Source organism: Aulonocara stuartgranti (assembly GCF_965226115.1).
Source record: "Aulonocara stuartgranti genome assembly, chromosome: 10".
Lineage (NCBI taxonomy): Eukaryota > Metazoa > Chordata > Actinopteri > Cichliformes > Cichlidae > Aulonocara > Aulonocara stuartgranti.
Window position 1 is genome coordinate 11,800,886 of NC_138946.1, and position 20,511 is coordinate 11,821,396.

The 20,511-nt window shown below is 37.7% G+C and overlaps 1 pseudogene across 1 annotated transcript; it reads right to left on the reverse strand.

Annotated features, from left to right (window-relative positions):
• Positions 1-1,378: 1,378 nt before the first annotated feature.
• LOC309715657 lies at positions 1,379-20,511 on the reverse strand (annotated as a pseudogene). The gene is made up of 20 exons (XR_014280697.1): positions 19,789-20,511; positions 19,593-19,696; positions 18,895-19,049; positions 18,626-18,797; positions 18,381-18,507; positions 17,348-17,436; positions 16,978-17,192; positions 16,709-16,891; positions 16,304-16,439; positions 15,958-16,045; positions 9,080-9,560; positions 7,649-7,752; positions 7,421-7,575; positions 6,877-7,048; positions 5,809-5,935; positions 5,462-5,562; positions 5,145-5,359; positions 2,696-2,878; positions 2,002-2,137; positions 1,379-1,894 (listed from the first exon to the last, which is right to left on the reverse strand). The product of XR_014280697.1 is annotated as an uncharacterized misc_RNA (transcript).

Here is a 20,511-nt window from a genome sequence, read left to right on the forward strand (position 1 = left end):
ATCTTACATCACACACTGTGTCCTCACACAGCCCCACGTAGCCTAGGCGTCTCATTGCCGCAGTAATAATAGCCTACTGCTGCGACACCAAGGTTTCCTGGATCTTTTGTTTTTGTTCGTTGCCTCCAAGCGCTGGTGAAAGCACGCACATTTTTTATGTCTTATTCAGAGATACCTATGTATTATCTGATTATAGTGAGGGTGAATTAAAATGATACTTTATTAAATATCCATGTCCCTGTTCACACTGCTCTTACCCGTGGAACCTAAATTATTAAAAATAGTAAAATAGACTCATCTTAGTCTAGGTGGCTTTGTCTTTAAGTAGCAAAAAAAAAAAAAAAAAAAAAAAAAAATCAATCAGTTATCCCACCCATTTACCACAATTAAATAGTTCGTACAGGGTCCAGAGAGACAGAATATTAGCACTATTTTTCTGTCATCACAAAAACGGAATTGAAAGAAAGGTCATACAGAAGTTGGGGAAACTATTTATTACATCACAGAAAGCTCAGCTTTTTTGTGCAGATGTAAAACGCAGTGAATAATAATAATAATAATAATAATAATAATAATAATAATAATAATAATAATAATAATAATTATTATTATTATTATTATTATTTTAAAAAAAGGATACACCAGTGATGCTTTGTGTTCATTTCATCTCCTCCTGCATTACCAGGTCTACCCAGCAGAAGTCCTCCAAGTCACCTCTCCTCTCTGCCTAGCTCAGGTTCAGCTGTCTAAATACAGCTTTTGGCACCACAACAGCACCTTAAGTAATGTTTTACCCACCAGAGCAGTCAGTTGTACAGTAGGAGGATTTAAGCCATGGCAAAAGACATTTTAGAGTGATTAAAATCAGGCAACTCAAAGGATAGAAGCAGCTGGAAGAATTTCAGTAGGTGAATAGTGTTACCTGTCAGCAATACTACATTGCATTTAAGCATTGCTTTAAATAAGGTTTGTGCACATTCATTTATGCAGAGCTGTCCCTGAGATCCAGAAACACCATTTTAATCAGGTCGAGGTCTGGACATTGACCCGGTAATTGCAACACCTTCATTCTTTTGATGTGTTACTAAATAGAAGAAGCTTTCTCCTGGGCCTCCACATGAGGGAGTAATGCAGTGATGATTCTAAGGGCTTTATATATGTATACTAAATCATTTTTTCTGTATCAGTTGACTTGTTTCCAGGACAAATAAAGAGATTGAACCTTTGGCTCAGGCTTGGCTGTCCCCATACTGACACTCCTAACACGCAACCCCACTGATATCTGAAGAAGGTGGGGAGTTCTTTTATGTCAAAAATGTGTGTAACTGTAGAAACCACACCGCCAGGAAATGTATTTTAATTCTAAACTATTTATTTTGTAATAACACGTTACCATTATTTGCCACATAGACAGAGGATTTTGGAGAAGTGTGCATTGTGCTGCATATTCTGCACGCTGCCTGTTGCAGGTGGTGAGAGATGTATTTGAAGTCCATTGGGACTCAGGATGGAGACATATCTGAATGCTCCACACCAGCAAATTTCCTAAATTTCTAGAGGTGGCTACATCTGCTGATGACAAGAAACATCACAATAACACAAGTAAGCTAAACAAACAAATACAGTACCGTTACAAAATAGTTCAAAATAAAAGACATAAAACACAAAAATACTGAAAAGAAGATTTAAAATGTATAACATGCTGTTTAACTGCAGAACGTCATGCTGCTTCATGATGTTCTGCAGCAACTGAATATCTGAAAAACAAAAAACAACAAACAAACCAAAAAATAAAAACATAGAGAAGCCAAACTATAATTTAGATTCTTTGAGCTGGCAAACAGATGGAGTCGCTTCATTTTCAGCCTCCTTTTCCTTTTCTCCTTTTCTCCTGCTAGAACAACAAGGTGTCGTTTAGCAACAGTGGGACATAAAATTTTTAACTGTGACAAAATAGGTATTAAACATAAAGATTGTAGATATATTAATGCCTAAACGTACCTGCATATCTGTGGCATTTGTGATATAGTCTCTGGCAAGATTTTTCCATTTGTTTCAGGCAACAACAAACATAAGACAGCACCACATATTGCTAGAACTCCCATTAGTATGTAGGGGAGTGCCTTGAATTCTTGTCCTGCAAATAGAAAATGCAAAATAAAATGATAAGGACATCAAAACAAAAACAGACTATCTGTTGCTAGTAAAATAAAAAGAAGAAGAAATAAGCAAAAGTTAATTTTTTTCTTGTTAAAGAACATAAACCTTGACCTTTTAATACAACTTCAAGTCTGAAAAACAAAAACATCAATAAATACATAAATAAATAGAATGTAAACAAAATTATGAACTGAAAAATGTGCTTAATTTTCCAGAGTTCCAGCTGAACTGGTAGCATTGTTAAGCAGACAAATTGGAGAGAATAAGGGCAAAACTTTGGGATTTTGTACTATAAGTTGTTAAGACTTTTTCTCTGTATTATTGTGGAGTCTTTGCCTTACAATTGAGACAACTGTTGTTGTGAAATGAATTGAATGGAATTGGAAAGACAGAATAGTATTGACAGTAGCATTACTATGTAATAAAAGGTACTAAGCCATAATAATAATAAGCCAGCTAACTTTAAATACTTTGTTAAAAATAATCCTGGTAAAAGCCAAATGCCTGAAGAAGTAAAACAAACAAAAAATCCTACCTAAGTAAATAATAAATGGGGAGATGATGGTCCCAATCCGTGCAGCCATGGAGCAAATCCCCATTGCTGTGTTTCTGATAACTGTGGGGAACAGCTCTGATGTGACAGCATACACCACACAGAATGCTGATGTGATGCCAAACTTTCCCAACATCTCAAGAAAAACAGCCACACCTGGTAAACCTATGGAAGTAAAAAACATTTAACATTACAGCACAACCTAAAAAGTCAAAAGAGATGCACATAACTAAGTGTTGTTTCTAACTTCCTCATGTAGCTAAATATACCTTACTTAATCATTCGAGCTGTGCTAGTGCTAAATATTCATGAGCAGTCGATTAATATGCACTTTTAAACAATGCAGCCATGCTAAAGAGACTGCACTTAAGGCCTTTACACACAATGCATTAGATCGGTCCAAATATTTTGCACGTTAAAATTAGAGATGGACCGATCCGATATTACGTATCGGTATCGGTCCGATACTGACCTAAATTACTGGATCGGATATCGGAGAAAAATAAAAAAATGTAATCCGATCCATTAAATATCACGAAAGCACCTCACAAAACTTGCAACACGCCGTAACTCGCCTCAGAACGTCGGAGCAGTATGCATCACGTGATAGAGCAGCTGTGGCATGCGGGACCTGTCGGTGGTCTGGATAGCATGTGGAGCTTCGCTAGCAACCTGGCATTTCATCTCCGACAAAGTTATCCCCGAGAGAAGTAAAGCAAGTGTGTAAGTCCATCTCTGAATGTTTGTAAAGCATTCCCAGTTAAGCTTAACTAGCGACTGCCTCTCGCTCTCCGGCTGCTACTTCAATCTGAAACTGCTAATGATCAGCTGATCGGCTTTTCTGTTGTGAGTCCGTCTCTCTTGTTTGTTTTTGGTCCACTTTGCGCCAGAAAGAGCAAACCAGCGGCTGAACAACAGCAGCACGTTTAAGCTTGATAAGCTGTTGTTAGAATTTATTTAATATTACTTTCTACACCAGGATCTTTTTCTACGTAGCTGACGGCTGGTAACTGTGCAGGGGCGGATCTAGCAAAGTTTAGCCAGGGGGGCCGATAGGGCATTAACTGGGAAAAGGGGGCACAAAGACATACTTTTCTTTCTTATTCTCATTTAAAATGTCTAGCTTTTAATAAATAATTATCTGACACCCAAAGTTTTAATTTGATGTAAAATGAATAGAAGTCAATTACTGTATATAGTGACTATTAAGTCTAATATATATACCCTAGTAAGCTATAGTACATTTTCCTTTGGGAAGGTACCATCTGTGCAGTCTGCAATTTTGTTGAAGAAAGATGTTGAATCTATTTAATATTTCTTGAAAAATAATTGATTTCTGTGCATTTTTTTTCACACTGCATCAAATTAAGGTTGATTACGTTGATTAAGCATCATGAGGTGGAGCGTGAGGGGTGGTTCCCTATTTTTTATTTATTTATTTTTGTTGTTGCTGGGAGTTGGAACCCTATTAGTTAGGTTGCTTAATATTTACGCTAAGTACTCTTTAAAATACCAGAATAGGGAGGATGGTGTAGGTCTAAGTTTATTAGATTGATCAGTATTGCTGAACTATGAAATATTTTTTTTGTATACAGGTATAACAGAATAGCTTTAGTGTAGTTGTTGTTTTAAACTTGAGTATGAACTTGCAGACTTGCAAAATGCAGCAAGATATTTTAAAAAACAGTTTTGTTGATTAAAAAACACTATATCGGATTCATATCGGTATCGGCAGATATCCAAATTTATGATATCGGTATCGGTATCGGACATAAAAAAGTGGTATCGTGCCATCTCTAGTTAAAATATCTGTTGTAATTCTCACCGACTGCAGAACTTCACTTGACGATTTGCCAGGATTTAGTTTAATGAACAAAAAACTTTTTGTCAGTTCCAAATAAATAGCTCTGACCAGTCAGGCCACTGCATCTGGCAACAGGTGCAATTGTAACTTAAAACGGACACTGTTACCGAGTATACAAATACTAAAAAATACCATTTTACATCAGACGAACAGCTACAGTAGACACTGCTCCGGGTCAATGGCCCTCTGAAATTATTTCTCTGCCTCCTCAGATGTGGTTCCAACTCTGTCAACAAGTGCTAAAACTGCTCAACTGCCCTATTTTGTCTCAGTGCATTTTCTGGTGAAAATGCATTTGGAAAATTTAGAACTTTGTGTTTCTTTTTGCACGCGCTCAGTCTGTAATGCCCTTTAGACCCATGTCCGATTTGGTCACAGCGGAAGCTAAAAGTATTCAACTTGGTCAAATAACACGTCACATGCATTCTGAATACATTTTTATTTTATCAAGGTAAGTAAATGGGGTTTTGTTCCTGTTACATTTTCTGAGGACGAAGTGCAAACATTTGTTCATCCACAGTGTGAACTCATTAACAAGTGACTTGCTTGTAACACTTTAATCATTACCTATTGGAATGAGGTGGACACAGAGGATCATGACACCCCCGAGAAAGAGCGTGGAAGACTGGCAGAAGCGCCTGGAGCAGTACTTAAGCAGTACCAAGGCAATTATGTAAGCTGGAACTTCTACGACAGCAGACAAGAAGCTGTTTATGTAAGGGTCACCGTTCAGGTTGGAAGTGTTGAGGACTAAAGCATAGTAGCTGATGGTGATGATGATCCTGCACAGAAATTCAAAGCAAAACTTAATTTGACATAACAAGCAATTATTTTGGTTTAAATCTTTTAATCTCCTAAATCATATGAGCAAATTCTAGATGTACCACAGAAGTGAACATATCAGTGTAATAGAGAATATATTGCAGCTTTTCACAATGACCAAAATGTTTTGCTTCTCCTCCTTCATTGTGAGCGCATCTTCAATCTGTGGCAAAAAACAGACAAAGTGGTTAAACTTTGGATCTTGGACCTGCAGACTTCTGCATATGTGCTATAAAGCCATATAATGAATTTTTATAAAGAAAAATAGGCTAACTTGAAATGCAAACCTAAGCCAAGAGACAAGCATAATCATGGTGCAAATGTCAAAGGTTTTAGTTTTATTCTAACCTAATGCACATTTCTCAAAACACACTCTGATTTAAAATCACCAACTTGCTGATGCACTTACCTCAGCTTGTGTAAAAATTGCCTGTGGCGGCTCTACTTTGTTCAGCTTTGCAGCGTGCTTCAGGATTGCTTCAGCCTCGTTTACTCTTCCTTGAGAGATCAGCCAGCGAGGAGACTCTGGGACTATCCTGAGCAGACAAACACAGTGGCAACATAATATTTTCAGAGAAACACAAACTTGATCATTAATCTGATAGTAAAGCAAGACATTGACGACATCCCTGCCAAAACATCTTGTTGAGTTAGCTGTTTGTTGGTTGAGGTTGAATAGTCGTTTTTGTTTAGGAACGATCCTAAAGTAGTGAAATGACCCAGTATCTGAATGGCAGCCATGACAAGAGCTGATTGATCTGTATAAATGTTCAGGAAAAGTGCTTCAGTGATTTCACTATTTGCCCATCTAGTGTAGAATATGCTGGACTATCCTTCACAAAAAGAAAGGAGATGATCATGTCCCACAGTTCAAGGCAGCACACCATTCATAAAAAACAAAACAAGTGATCAACATGACTGACAAGGAATTCAGATCACGTTGCAAATTTTGGGTCTGTTTACCATATAAGGCTGTAAATTTCTAATATGCTGACATATTTTGGAGTCAGAGTTTAACAAACTAACCGGAGAAACATCCAGCTGGCCTGGGCTACAGCTTGGAGGATGTTTTCAGTTGAGTTGATATTTTACTTATTGGCCTTTCAAGATGAAAATTAGCTATTAGCTAAATCTGGTAAAATGAACCTTTTCTCTTAGGGGATTAATGTTTTTGACAAGTTAAGTGGAAAAATGAAACAAAGAGTATGCAACATTTTTTCTATAAATTAGACAGTTTTAATACTGGAAATGAAAATATACACTGTTCCAAACATATGGTTTATAACAGTGAAAATGACAGTGTTACCCCCTACTGTATTTAACCTTAAACAAACAAACTATGAAGTAAAAGCTGGTGTTTTGCTATCTTGAACTATAAATTAATGTATTACCCTTCAATAAGAAATTATATCTTTTTCTTGAGTTGAAAACAACTTTCAGGACACAAGCCATAATGCAACAAATGAAAAAGTCTCACCACCACAGAGGGACGTAGATCAATCCACAGGCAGCCATTGGAATCAGCAGCAACTGCCATTCCCGGAGGAAGTAGGCTGCTCCAGGCATTGCCATGTACCCCAGTGCTGAGCCCATAAAAACTCCAAGAGAACAAAACGCCACTCTGGTTTTTGGGCTTAGAATTTCTGAACCTGTAAATGTCAAAAACAACATTTTGGAAAATTTGTAATATTGTTACAAGGAAAGTTCTGAAACTGAGCATTAGTGCAGTCTGTCTTACTGTCTTACTTATCAAATCAGATAAACCATTACGGTCTGGCATGAAGCACAATTCATATGTAGTTTTTGAGGTTGTAACAAGAGTTGTGCATAAGTGATACATAGTATGTCTATATAACAGTTAGGAATTATGTTTGCTTATTTCTTGATTTCTTTATTCTTTCATTTAGGGCTTCCTAAATTTTATTGTACATCCAAGCAATTGACTTGTACTTCATGCACAGACAAAATTACTTAATGTCTGTGCAGCATAAAAAATCTCATTCCTTATTAGGAAAACATACCTAGCACAAATGCAATGATGTAGTTGGAGAATCCCCCAGCACCCACCAAAAAGAAAATGAAGGTGAAAATCTCCCAGCTCGGGGAGAATATCTGTGCTGTGATTGATACAGTTTGAAGCAGCATCATGATAAAGAGTATTGGTCTCCTTCCGTATCTGTAAGGAAACACAGTCTAGTAGACTAGATCAACACAAATACTGTTCAAACATTGTTGTGTGGAGTACAGACCTGTCGGACACCAGACCTGAGATCAACGCTCCCAGTAGCACACCAACATAATAAATGGAGCTGGTGAGTGGAAGTTTGTATGCATTCTCACAAACCAAGTCCCACTGCAAAATCAGTACATCGTTTTCACTCACTTACAATTTGTGGTATACATCTGCAAATCTGTCAACCAATAAAGAAATGACAGGTGACTCAGATCACAATTTAAATTAGTGGTAGGTTATAAATCTAAGGTAATATGGTGATAAGTTCTGAAATCCCACTGTAGGCAACGGGGTCCTGCATGGGCTACATCTTGGAGGATGTTTTCATGATATGCTGATATTTTACTGACTGGAATTCTCAGTAACTAGTTGAAGACAAGAATAGAATAAGAACTCACAGTATCTATGACTTCTGAATATGTAAAGTAAGAGTAACTCTCCCACAGGTAGAACAACTTTTATTTTTTAATAGTTCCAGGTAATTGTTTGTGCAACAACACCAATAACTTCATTAATTTTTCATAATAACTATCAGTTAGTCTCCCCAGTACGGGGAGAATTTAATCACACGTACAATTTGTAAAACACCTACTTTTAACTCATATACACATATACTGATAGAAAGTGAGAAAAAATCAGTTTATGTTAGGATAGTTATTGTTTTAGTCTTTTTATTTGCATGATGTAGAGGAAACATTGTGGTTTGATGTTGTTTTGATGCTTGAATGCTTTGCAATCACTGGGGAAAACAAGGAACTGTCAAACTTTATAAAAAATGTAAGTCAAAATCCTCACCTGTGGCATGAGAGAGATGTTTGAATAAGATGAAAAGGACTAATAAACTAAAGAGCATTAATCTTAAATCCATTGTAACTGTAATGCAACTTTAATTGACAGTAACATTAAAAACATGATGCAGGATGCTGCTGGTTGCTGAGTAAATTCAAGTGTTTGTGTGACTTCTTTCAGTCTGCATAATTCTTGAAACAGTCATCTTTAAGCAAGATTATATCTTAACAAGCATTTGTGTTTGTTTTTTTACGGCACTAATGTACAAATAATTACTTGCTCGACTTCTAGTTGCTGCTTAATTTCCCATTAATAATAATATCACACACCATGAACCCTGTGTATAAGAGTAGAAAATTAAAGTTTGGCATTTTGACCTGTTGTTGTTGTACCTGGTGGGCTGCCATAGTTTAGCAGTTTACATGAATTAGTTTTACTTTGCATAATAGCTTAATCATGTCATGGAAAAGTCTATGTAAAACTATCTTGTCTGAAATTCTTCACATCCAGCTCCATGCCAGGCACTTCACTTAAAAGCACATCTGGTAACACTGATAAGACTTTCTAGTTACCAGATTGGCAGATCAATGCTATACCTTGTGCATGCATGTTCTAGATAAATCTATGATGCTAAATAAAATCATGACAAATTTCTCACCTCGGTAACAATAGTTGACTGGTAGATGCTTTTGCTGTGTAACCACCCATCTATACAACTCTCCCAAGGTATTTCACTAACGTTCACATCGACATTTGGGATAATATTGTTCTGAGAGTAGTTCCTGACCACATCCAAGTTAAGCCTTGAACAGGAACTCCGCTTTGCATTGCCACTAACAGTTTCCAATGGGATTGTCACGTTTTTCCACATCTCGCTGATGTTGTAGTTTTCAGGAATATAGCATTCGTGAGATGGAATAGCACCTATGAATACTATATAGCCGCCAATAAATCCATTTGGGAGAATGCTTATGGCCAGTGCTAAAAAAATCCTGAGCTGAAAGGGTCCCCAAGATCCAAGAAAAGCTGTGATGGTGTCATAGTCTCTGATTTTTACCGTATTCGTTACTTCACCAAAATCCTTCATACTTAAAAGAGTCAGTGCTGAATAGCCAGAAGATTGGATGAGCACTATTGGTCTAAGAGATTTCAGAGGTTGTGAACTGTAAAGCTGAGCTCAGGTTTTATATGCCTCACCTGATATGGGAGGTTACACAGTTACATAAAGTTTTTTTTACAACACTATTTGAGCTTTAGCACATGTTTTGTTGTGCTAAACAAGTGAATATCCTGTAGCTGAGGAGACTAGCGCATTATGACCACAGTTACACAAGATTTTGAAAAGTATTTTATTTAGATTTTAATATTTTCAATGACTTTGATGTTTTCTTCACAGTAGGTTAGGTAAATTAGACATACCAAATACTGTGCACAGAATAAAATTTCAAAACAAAAACAAGTAAAATAGAACTTTTGAAATAGAACAGATACCATGACTTAATAAATTGGATTATTTCAGAATATTTCAGAATTATTTATTTTCATTACAAAGAGAATATTGCAAAGGATTGAGGTGGGACCTTATCTTTGAATGCCCAAAAACCTGTGAACCATGTAACCAGGTTTATTGTCCACTACCTGGGCGGGTACATGCTGATGGGCCAGCATGCAAAAAGGGCTGGAAGAAAAGGTTTCATTTGGGAAACATAAAAAGTAGGCTGGATCTTAAAAGATGTTGGAAGCTTGAGATAGACAGCTGATGTGTTAATGATGCTGGGGATGTTGTAAAGAGAGCACCACAGTCTCCCCCTCCTGGACTGGAAGCAAAGACGGTTGACATCCCAATGAAGCTTCAAATGGTGAGGCGGTTAGTGAGCATACTTAACCTAAGGACCATGGGGCCTTCAGAAGGAGGGATTGAGGTAGTGATACAGCACAGGGCAGCTTTAAGCTCCCGATTAGCCCTTTCTTTTTGATTGTTGAACTAGAATCCTGAGAACAAGCTAACTTTTGTGCCTAGTACTTCACGCAAAATCAATATATAAATTGGGAATGTCTGTCTGTCTGAGAAAATGTGTGAGGGAATGCAGTTGGAATACAGAGGTGGCTGACAGGAGTGGTTGCAAAAGAGCTGAAGGCAGGAACGAGCCTTGCTTTTGAAGCAAATTGAACAGGTTGCACATACTCTCTCTGTAGAGTGGGCTACCAAAGGTTAGCTAAGAGATGGTGCCACTTTAACCGGGGCACCAAGCAAATCTGATAATGTGCACCCAAGGCATCACTTGCATGCGAACGAAGGAAGGCGTAGATACATGGGTCGGGAACAGTAAGTAAAATCACAATGCAAGCCAAGAGTGAGTATGCTGTTTATTAAGTTAAGAAAATAGGGTCTTTGGAACACGATGATCTAGCAATGCATTTTTCTGAAGCATTACCTCTTGGGATGGCGTGGACACAGAGGATCAGGATGGAGGAGGAGAGCTGAAGACTCGGAGAAGGTTCTGGAGCATTACTGAAGCAGTACCAAGACACTTCTGTAAGCTGGAACCTCCCTCAGCAGATGAGAAGCAGCTTAAGTAATGGTTGACATGCTGGTTTGATGTGTTAGGGGTTGAAGTGTAGTAGTTAATGATGATGACAGCGATCCTGCTAAGACAGATACTCATAACGAATGAGTTACCCTAATTTAGTTATTTCAATTACAAAGCTTAGTTTTTTTTTTTGAGGCAATGAGTTTTACATTATTTTTTGAAGTTCTTGGAAATAATTAGATTTTACAGTGTAGAGACTTCAGAGTAAAATTGTAAGACTGGAAATGCAAAATACACAACCAAATATCAAACGAATTAGGTGCAGTTTCGAGACTTAAATAACCAAACGTTTGTACTGTATCTAGCTTATGCATATGACTAAAGTTTACATTTTCATCTCTTGGTTTTAATACTTTTCACATTATATGTGGAAACTGTACACATACCACAGAAATGTAATGTTTTTTTCTTCATAGACAACAAATCTTCAAGGTGTGGGGAGGAAAACAACAAGATGAAACTGTAGTTAAACTTTGGATCCTAGATCTGTAAATGAAACACGACTTCTGCACACATGGTACAAAGTGATATAATGAGTGACCTAACACAAACAGGCTAACCTGAAATGCAAACCTGAGCCAACAGACAACAGGAACTCGAGTCTCTTGGTGTAAGCAAGTCTTAACCAAATACTTTTCATATTCACCGGGAACAAAAATATTTATATTTAATATTTGTTTATAGAAATATTTGTTTAACCAAAAAAAAAAAAAAAAAAAAAAAAAAAAAAGTCACAAAGCCCTCCTACAGCCTTTTCTAGCCTCTTCTGCTATATTACTTCCAGATGATAAAAAGGCCAAGCCAATGAAACTACATCATAATTAAATTATCTTTCATCTAGTTTTTAGAACCTTTGACCTTTTTAGCACCTTTGCAGATTGTGAAGATCACATATTCAAACAAACAACATATTTCCAAGACTCTTATTTCAGCTTGGGTCGAAATAGCCTCTGAGGGGCCTCTTACTTTATTCTTCTTAACAGCTTCTTCCAGAATGGCCTTTACGCTTCCCTGAGAGAGCAGCCAATGGGAAGACAACAATACTAACAATATAACTACAATATCTGACAATATCAATGTAACCAAACGATGACCTGGACACATCAAAGAAAAACTTAAATTGGATGTTAAAGTTTACTTTAAAATCACTTTAAAACAGTCACAAATTAAGCCATCACCATCGCTTATTAATTTCATATGATGGTGTTACCTTTATTTAGTAAATGGAAAAGGGACTGGATCTTATACAGTATTTCTGTTCTACTGGAGCATCAACGTGTTTTATACAACATGTCTCATTCATGCGTTGACACCCATTCAAACAAGCACTTTTTATTTTTTACAACCAAATGCTTTCTATTGAACATTAACATTTCAGATGCCAACTTGGGGTTCATTAACTTTCCCAAAGATGCTTTGACATCAAAACTTTGTGCTCAAACTACCAGCCTTCCAGTTACCGGAAGACCAGTTCAACCTCCTGAGTTACAGCCACGACCATACACGTTGATTTTTTAAATATTATTCAACCATCTTGTTGCTGATTGACTTCAGTGTAACTGATTTGTTGCATCATCTAACCTTCTTAAGCATCAAGTCACAACCAGTTTCCCTGGAAAATATCTTGATGCTGCCTTGACAATTATAGTTTCTCTAAAGATAAGATAAGATAAGATAAGATAAGATAAGATAAGATAAGATAACCTTTATTAGTCCCACACGTGGGAAATTTGTTTTGTCACAGCAGGAAGTGGACAGTGCAAAAGTTATATAGCAAAATTAGAATACAATAAGAATAAAATACTGTACACAACTGTACAGAATAGAATAAAATACTATATACAGTAGAATAAATAGAATAAAATATACAATAGGATAAAATAGAATACAAATGCTGTATACAACTGAGTAAAGGAGTGGGCCCTCTACTCCAAACGACCTGAGTCTCCGCAGCAGGTACAGCCTGCTCTGCCCTTTCCTGGGCGTCTGAGTTATGAGTCCAGTCCAGTTTGTTGTTCGGATGAACACCAAGGTACCTGTAGCTGTCCACAGCCTCAATGTCCATACCTTGGATGTTCAGTGGTTGCAGTGGAGGATGTTTGTGCCTGCGGAGGTCTACCACCAGCTTCTTGGTTTTACTGGCGTTGATCTGGAGGTAGTTCAGCTGGCACCAGTCCACAAAGTCTTGGGTCAGTCCTCTGTACTCCTTGTCGTCCCCATCAGTGATGAGGCCGACTATTGCAGAGTCATCAGAGAACTTCTGCAGGAAGCACTGGGTGGAGTTGTGGGAGAAGTCTGCAGTGTAGATGGTGAAGCGGAACAGAGCCAGAACCGTTCCCTGTGGGGCCCCCATACTGCAGACGACCCTGTCCGACACACAGCCCTGAGTTCTCCCATACTGTGGTCTGTCGGTGAGGTAGTCCAGAATTCAGGTAGTGAGGTGATGGTCCACTCCTGAGTTCTCCAGCTTGTCCTTCAGGACCGAGGGAAGAATAGTATTGAAGGCACTGGAGAAATCAAAGAACCTGATTCTCACAGTGCTTCCAGTGGTCTCCAGGTGAGCGAGGGAACGATGTAAAATGGTAAATGGCCTGTATTTGTACAGCGCTTTACTAGTCCCTAAGGACCCCAAAGCGCTTTACACATCCAGTCATCCACCCATTCACACACACATTCACACACTGGTGATGGCAAGCTACACTGTAGCCACAGCCACCCTGGGGCGCATTGACAGAGGCGAGGCTGCCGGACACTGGAGCCACCGGGCCCTCTGTAGGAGGTGAATGACGGCATCATCCGCTCCAATGCCAGGCTGGTAGGCAAACTGAAGTGGGTCCAGTGATGAGCTCACCAGGTGCTGAAGCTGAGCCAGGACCAGCCGCTCCACGGTCTTCATCAGGTGGGATGTCAGAGCCACCGGCCCATAGCTGTTGAGGTCCTTGACGCGTGAAGTCTTTGGCACTGGTACAACACAGGAGGTTTTCCTATCACATGTCCGGCATGACCTGCCCGAAACCGGAAGTGACGTTATTTTGCGGAAATGTAGTTTTTTACCATCGTGGCCTTATGAGCCTATACTTGTGTTTTTAAAAGTTATGTTTGACTTTATGACTTTCTGTGTCGTTTCTGGGATGCTTAGGACTCATATTGCACTGCTGGAAATATTTTATTTTGATGCATATGCTGTTATTTTGCAAATTTGCACTATAATATATTTTTTTGTTTTTCCTGCAGTATATGAAAATTGGTGTATCTCAAAAATAAAACTATGAAGACACTTAAAATAAATTTCCTTTGGTGGGAAACTAGTTTGTGCAACTTTTTTGTATTTACAGTTTTGAGGGATAAGCCTCTTACATTTCTCTAACTAGAAATATATGTTAAAAAATCAAAAACGATTTAAAACTTTTTTTTGCAAAACTTTTTTTGCAATTTACGTAATTACTATGCACTTAATGCAGACATATTATTAAAATGTGGGCTATAATGGTTGTATTGATGTATAGCAACTTGAAGTGCTCCAAAAAATGGCTCCACAGCATGTAAAAATATACTATAAGCTCTGGCGGACTTGGTTCTATGGTAGGTCTTAAAGGGTTAAGTTAGAATTTCTAGTTATTAGATCAGTAATGTACTTTGTGCAATCATTCAATTACATAAAATAAAAGGTGCCAAAAAAATCTGTTCAGGAGGATACTGATGGCCAGTTGCGAAGGTGTCATGATTTTTATGCTGTCCATTTTGTGACTAAATTTCTTAACATTTAAAGCAAAACGTTTTCTTAGTACTTAGAGCTCAGAATTTATATATAGCTCATTTAATCTAGGAGGTCAGATAGTTATGTAAAGTGTCATTTTTTAGGTCTCTTCTATTTGTGTTTCATACAGGTTTTTAATACATTTTACATAATGACAGCTGAGACATTTCCAAAGCTAAAGCTAAAGCTAAAGCTAGAGCTTCAAAAGCTTAATGTGGGACAGCAACTCAAGAGGAATTTATCTTGATACAGTTATGACAGAATTCACTAAATAGGCTTGGAGCATATGACAGCTTAGAGAGACACCATTGTTAACAGCACTGCTTGGTTCCATCTCCCGTTAACCTCTGATTTCTTCGCTGCATTTTATAGCAATTCATAATCACAGTATTGTAGAACAAGTGGTATGTATCAATATGTGGTTTATATTTCTCATTTCAAAACAGCTTGAAGTGGCCCAACAAATTAATAGAGAGCATATATTTAAAAAAGACATAAAAATAAACAAACAACATTTAACAACAAATATTCAATGACAATTTATTTGAAAAAACAGTAAAACAAACATGTAATCTATTAACATCTTGTGCATTGATTCAGTCAAAGATTTGTAACACTTAAATGGTTTCAAGTCTCCCCATTTCAATATTGGGGGTTGGGGTATCCCAGAACTCCTTGCTCTGTCTTCTCTTAAACAAACAAGATATTACAAGTTAATTAGTAAGCTTCAGATATGCTGGCAGGTGACGTTTGCTACCTTTGGACATAATCAAGCAAACTGCTAGCCATTTCCAGATTTTATGTTAACTAAGCTTAAGACCTGCTGACTGTACCCTTTTCTTTATTAGTATGGTAGCATGATGCTTTTTATTACAGTAAATCAAACTTTTCACTGGCAGTAAAAACAATAAAATAGACAATGATGTTAAATGTGGTATTAGCTGTTAAAACACAAAACCAGAACTGTGCGCTAATAGGGTTCAAATGTTAATTTTTTACTTGAATTTTGTGACCATTCAATTCCGTAAAAAATGAATAATGTTTTTATTTTCAATATGTCTAAATACTTATAGGAATTCTTGAATTCACAATCTTAGCATGCTTGTGGGATTTTATTTTGGGATTTCAGATGGTCACTTTCACGCAAAAGACGCTTAACATCAAATAAACTAAAGAGAAAGAGCTTGCCCATCAGAATGGGCCTCACATGGTATGGGTGGGTTAACTATTGCTGCATTTGTTATGCATTTCTTCTTCTTTTGGTCCACTGCAAAGCCTGAAATTACAAAAAAAGTGAAAAAAAGAGAAAAATGTTATTTTCTATTTCTTCACATTTGAAGGTATGTAGCATAAAAAAATATATTGCCCTTTTACAACATGCACATCGCCTTATCAGGAAGTCAATCAATCTAAGTGTTCTCAGAAATTATGCATTGACAAATACTAAAATCAAGTTCTGATGTGTTCTACAGCCCACATGTGAGACATTTAGCACTTTGATCATATCTACATGTGATGCGTGAACTGCCCTCACCCCTGACATTTTTGCATCTGCTCCACGGTTTCCGGAAGATCTTTATGAAGGGTCTCCGGAAGGAAGAGGTTAACCACAGAGGAAGCAATTGTGAGACTTCCCATTAAAATATAAGGCAGAACTTTATTATACGTACCTAGAAATAATAAAGGAACAAAAGTCAACTTTAGAAAATGGCATACTTTTAGATACCTAAATGTATAACCTCATGAAATGTTAAGCATCTACAAATCTATGTTTACTTCAAGTTTACATGAGATGCTGCAAGACATACTTTTACCTGACTATTTAATATTTTTACATACCACTGCTGTTTTTCTGTGCTGGTTTTTTAGGTACCTACGCTATATCATTGTATGACTAAGCCAATGCAGTGTCTGTGTGAGATATCTAACATCTGTGTACCTAAAAAAATGACATAAGGTGCTGTGATACTGCCAACACGTGCAGCTGAGGAGCACATCCCCATGCCAATATTCCTGAGTACTGTGGGGTAAATCTCAGCAGTGTAGATGTACACGATGCTGAAGGCCATAGTGAAGCCAAACTTTCCAGTCATTTCTAATGCCAGAGCAACATTGTGAAGGGCTGAAGAGAGAAGAAATAGAGAGAGACTTAATTGTTTTTTGGTTTCATGATATTAGAGCTTTACTTTGTAAGAAGGGAAACCTTACTGTCAGGGATGAACTGGATGAGCAGAAGAACTCCTCCTCCAATGATAAGGAACAATGAAAGGAGCACTCTTCTGGGACATGTTTTTAGCAGCCACGTAGAGACTATGTAAGCGGGGACTTCGGTTGTAGCAGACAAAAAACAGTTCACAAATGGGTTGCCACTGAGGTTGGAGGTGTTCAGCGATAAACCAAAATACCCAATGTTTATTGCCATCCTGAAAATACAAAAAGAAAAGTACAGTGTCATTATTTACCAATATTTGTGTTATTATATAAAGGTCAAGTCAGCCATCTGTTCACACTGACTATTTTTGCTGAATTACAAAAACCTAAAATGTCAGAAAAAGGTGAAAGCAACCATAAAACGTACCATAAAAGGAGACACATCAGTGTGATACATCTCAGATTCTTGGATTTCAGAATATCAAGCATGGTATATGTCTTGAAAAGAGGCAATTCCTGGGTGTTAAATGGAGACAGAATATAATTTATGTGATTTGAACTTCTACTTTTGTACATAGACTATTGTCAGTATATCATAAGCAGATTATATGTGGGCTTTGTCCAAGGAAAAAGCATTATGTGGATATGAATGGGTGAGATTGTACCGTATTTTAATCTTATAGTAATCTGAGGAATGATTCTTAATTCCAAACACTAGCACTAGATTTCTATTCAAGAAAGCAACTTATAATAAAACATTATGGGGCAAAAAAATGTAAATGACTAAAATATTCAATGTGGCCTCTAGAGTCACATTTTTACATTTAGTCTGTGAATATTAAAACTACCAGCGTACACCTGTCAGCCACAACATTGAAACCACCTATGTATGTGCAGGTGCCCCTCATGCCAATAAAACAGCTCTGACCCTTGAAGGCCTGAATGTGATGTCTGGCACTGGGACATTAGCGGTGGATCCTTTGGGTTCCAGGGTTGGACATCTGTAGATCTGGCTTGTTCCGCTGCATCCCACATATCTGATCGGACTCAGATCTGGGTCAACACTTTGGGCTCTTTGTGGTACCCCCCTAAGCAGGTTTGGCAGTGTGGCATGGTGCACTGTCCTGCAGAGGGAGGCCGGTGCCGTCAGAGAGTGTTGCTACGATGTGGGGAGTGGGTCTGCAACAGCATTTAGGTGGGTGATACATGTTAAAGTAACATGCACAAGAATGCCAAGACCCAAGGTTTTTCCGGCAAAATAATGCATTGGAATGAGAAGACAAATGCTATTTGTTTCATCTGTCAGTGGTTTTAATGTTGTGGCTCATTCTGTGTGTCAAATTTCCAGAAATGTAACCCTAAATTTGTTTTTCCATTTTTAGAAAATACTAGATATGGACCTGAATGTTAGACAAATGCATATATTAATACTAATATTAATAACAATGAATGAACCTCACCTCAGATTCTTTAAAGATTACAGGTGGTGCCTGAACTTTATTTTTACTTGCAGCTTCTCTGACAATGGCCTCGGCCTCTTTGACTCTCCCCTGAGTCATCAGCCATCGAGGAGACTCTGGGATAAACCTGCCCAACCAACATAGTTTTAGAGTCTATTTTCTTCACAGTTATTGACAGTGTAATTGACTTTGCATTTATGCATGAATATTGGAATAAAAATCACTGGATATCATAAAAAACATACCACCACAGAGGAAAGTTTATCAGAGAGGTTGTTGACAGAACTGCAACCAGAGTCCTCCATTCTCTGATGCCGTATGCAATCCAAGGAAGTGTCATGTACCCAATGCAGTAGAAAAGGAAGGCTCCGAGAGTTGTGAACAGCACACGCATAGTTTTACTCAAAACCTCAGTTCCTATCCAAGATGAAATCATAAATCGTTAGTGACAAGCTTGTTACTGAAGGCAGACAGAGGAATCATACCAAACACATGTTTAAATTATATTTCAAACCTAGAACAAATGCAGAAATGTAGAGGGATATCTGAGAGGCTCCAACCCAGAGGTACATGATGCAGAACATCCTCCACGAATGAGAAAAGGACTGAAGCAGGACGGAGAGACACTGGACCCCAAGAGACATAAAAACAACCTTCTTCCTTCCAAACCTGATTAGAAAGGAATCGTATATATCGCAGATATTTATTCACAGATACAGAGCATTTATAAATGCATGTGGTTTGTTTTCTTTTGGTGAGGAAATGCAATCAAATAGCTACAGTTAAGGTTTAAAAAAACAAACAAACATCACAGCTAAATGAACAAACCCTCTTTGGAAATGAACCGAAATTGGAAACATTAGAAACTGAATAAGGAAATAAAAATTTATGTTAAATACAAAACTATATTAGCCCGTGTGTTAGCACCATCCCTCTTATAACAGCAGATGGGGCTGCTGTCATTAATTCCACTATATAGTGTGGCTATAGGTTTTTTTTTTAACTATTCCGAAATCAGTGTCATTTGCCAGCTATTTATTTTTCAGACACTACTGTAATCAGCACTGTATGAACAGACTTGATTTAGAGAAACTAACAGACTTGTAGTATATAGTAAATGACAGAAAATGTCTTATAATTAAGTCAATGTAGGTATAATTATACAGGGTGGATTCAGGGTAAGTAGAAAAAGGATAATTAGGAGTAAAGTACCTGTCTGAAAGCTGTCCTGAGACTAGGGACCCAATGAGATATCCCACAAATAGACTCGAGGATGCAAATGGAACTTTCCATTGGTTGTCACAAACAAGGTCCCACTGTAAAAGATGCGAATTACATAATAAAAAGACAGCTTAAAGCTTTCAAAACTGGAATTTCATGTTAGTAATCATAATAATATAATACTGACCTCAGTGACTATAGTGGATTGGTAGATTTCTTTGCTGTAATTCCATCCATCTAAACATCCCTCCTGCTCCAGGGTTGTCAGGTTAACTTCTCTTCCAGGAATATATCCTTGTGCAGAAAGATTTCTAACCACGTCTATCTTATATCTGCTGCACTGGCTCTGAACTTCCTCACCATCCACTATCGTAAAGGGAATGATGGCATCTCTCCACTCCTCGGTCAGGTTGACGTCTGGAATCAAACAGTGGTGTTTCGGAGCTGCTCCAACAAAGACAATGTAAAGCCCGTTGAATCCGGTTGACACAAAAACAACATTTAGGAGAAAGAATGTGGTCCAGAAGTAAGGACCGCTCTGTCCAAGAAATGCTGTATCGTCATCATAATCTCCCATTCTTTATATATAAGTATATTACAAAAAATACCTCCCTGCTCTGAAGGGAAAAAGGCAAAGTCTTGTAAAATTCTTCAGAGCTGGCTTTCTTCTTAAACTCTTCAGCTTAGTGTCAGAGTGTTAGAGCTGAGCTCTTTGTCAGGCAGAGTGAGCCGGTCTCTTGGTGGGACGGAGTTAAACTTTAAATTTAAGTGCTGAGTTTTAAACCTCCTTTCTAAAGGATAAATTTTCATCGCAATGTGAAACTTCTTGTTGATCCTCTATTCTTATAAGCAGTCAAGGCAGAAAATGAATCGAATATTAAAGAATGACAGACAGCTCATGCGGTAATTT